The 2382-nt window shown below is 48.2% G+C and overlaps 1 protein-coding gene across 1 annotated transcript in view; it reads left to right on the top strand.

Annotated features, from left to right (window-relative positions):
• The first annotated feature begins 1151 nt into the window (after positions 1–1151).
• AGPAT3 (1-acylglycerol-3-phosphate O-acyltransferase 3) overlaps positions 1152–2382 on the top strand; it is a 112528-nt gene continuing 111297 nt past the window's right edge. Inside the window, exon 1 of the mRNA XM_006169443.3 lies at positions 1152–1170. The gene's annotated coding sequence lies outside the window, so the exon portion shown is untranslated. The remainder of the gene's footprint in view (positions 1171–2382) is intronic.

Here is a 2382-nt window from a genome sequence, read left to right on the forward strand (position 1 = left end):
CTGGTCCTTCCTCCAAGGGAGGTGCCATATCGGCCACAGCACAGAGACCAGATGGTGGGCAGGCATAGCCCAGGCAAGCTGCTTCACCCCTCTGGGTGTTGTGCCTTAGCTCTTCATCCGTTCGTCGCTAGCAGTTTGTGAGGATTTGGATGTGCTCACATGGGGAGTATGGGAGGGTGCGTAAATGGGAGGGTGCCATGCATACATGTTGCTCTGTGCACATGTAGGAGCAGCGACTGATGACGCGTGTGACTGTGTGCAGTGTGAGTCCTGGCCGGGCTGCCCTGGGGGACAGTAGCATTATACTTAGGAGACATTACTCAGGCAGTGAGTCATTTCAAAGTCATTCACTGCAAAGGAGAGTGACTGTAGGAACAGGGATGACGCTCTGCATGCAGGTCTGTCCTGACCGCAGTGCTCTCTGGCATCTGCCCTTCGTTTCCTGGGAGCTCAACATGCTTTTCAGCCTCTTCTGTGGTGTCTCCCTGCCTTTCCCCAGTGTAGAGCTGAAGAAGTGGTGGATCGTATCCCTCTCTGTTCCTGTTATTATTATTATGATTATTTTTAATGCTAGAGTGTGTGTGCATGTATATGAGAGAAAGAGCTAGAGAGAGAGACCCCCTGCCCCTAGGCCCAGTCATGGCGGCTATCCTTTATCCTCCAGTTCTCCATCCCGTTAGGATCCTGGACACACGTGTGCACATAGTGTGTTTTTTTTAAGCCAGCAGAGCTAGGACTCAAACCCTAGTTAGCCATGTGGGATTGGATTCCTCTACATAGCACGTAACCACTGTGTTACAGGACTGGCCCTGTTGTTTATTTTTGAAGAAGCAGGACAGCATGACATCAGATCTCATACTCAGTTTCGCGTCAGGTTTGTCCCAGCACATTCCTGGGATGCTACGGAAGCTGCGTGTGTGGACGTTAGTCACTGCGCCAGGCGACCCCGTCCCTGTGCCTCAGCAGCACTGGGCATCTGTCGTGTCATCACAGTGCAAGGCTGCATTCCTGGGCCAACTTTTGATTTCCTTGTTGCTGAATCATTTCATGGCTCAGCAGATCCGAGAGTAGCATATTTTTTTCCCTTAAAGTCGCCAGCCTGAGAGTAGCAGGGATCCTTAGCTGTCGAGCACACAGTGTGACACTAGCCTGGCTGTCTGGAGGGACTAGGTAAGACTCTGCTGTCCTCTTGTCCTCTGTGTCCTGGCCTGTGGGGGCTGTGCTGTGAACCGCTGGAAGGAGAATAAGCAAAGGGCCCTGCTGGGATCCTGGTTACTTACTGCTGTGAGTTCCATTTTAGAGCTGTAGCAAAAGGGCCTCTCTGGCTTTGCTATCAAGGATTTTGATGGGCTCAGAGAGGGTCATTTTCCTTGTCAAAGTGGCATTGCTATTTCTGTGGGAGAGGGGTCACAGGTGTGCTCGTGGTCTTTTGGAAATAAACCTCAAAACCAATCACTTTTTTTTTTTTTTTTAAATTTTTTTTTTTTAGGTTTACTATAGGGAATGTATACTCGCTGATGGGGGCGGGGAGAAAGTGAGAAATTTGGGGGGATGGCCTCCCTGCAATCCCTTCTCCATTCTCCTCTTGGGATTGTGGTTATGTACACACTTGTGCCTGGTGTGATTTTCAAGCTGCTGGGTCCAGGACTGGAGCCATGGGGTCAACTGTGTGGGATCCAGCTGCCCTAAACTCCACTCCACTTCCATCTTTGGTGGCCAGTCAGTAGTGTAGGTCCACTCCATCCTTGATAGCTGCAGCTCTTCTCCTTTCTTCTGTTCGTAGACTCATTGGCAGTATCCCTTAGCTTTCTGAAATCACCTGCAGTTTCACTTGTTAGATTCCTCAGTAGGCTAGGCTTGGCCCAATCGAAGACCTGTTAACCTGAAAGACACGGGTGTGCACGCTAGTGCCCAAGAGCCTGATAAGCCGGAGGACTGGGCGGGGGGTGGTGGTGGTGGTGGTGGTGTTGCAGCACGACTGACCTTATTGAGTGTGCTTTTCTCTCCCTCTCAAAAAATTAAAAATTAAAAAAAAATTGTAATTAAATTAAACATGTTTCAACTGTGTGGGATCCAGCTGCCTTAAACTCCACTCTACTTACTGGCCCTGTAATCACCCTTATGGTAAAACCGGTATATTTAAGAATGGCTTTACTGGGGCCAGCAGGTGGTGTGTTGGTTAAAGCACTGAACTCCTGCACGACCAGGAAGAATGAAAAATAAGTCATAATAATTACTACTTGTTCTCACTTTGTCAGTTATCAGGTATTTATTTCTAGAAAGTGATCAGTTTCTTCTTTTTTCCAAATTTTGTGGGTGAAAAAGACTATTGCAAATATTTAATAACTTCGCCATAGTTTTAAATGTGTATGTTGTCATTAT

This window comes from Tupaia chinensis, unplaced genomic scaffold (assembly GCF_000334495.1).
Source record: "Tupaia chinensis unplaced genomic scaffold, TupChi_1.0 Scaffold147038_1, whole genome shotgun sequence".
Classification (NCBI taxonomy): Eukaryota; Metazoa; Chordata; class Mammalia; order Scandentia; family Tupaiidae; genus Tupaia; species Tupaia belangeri.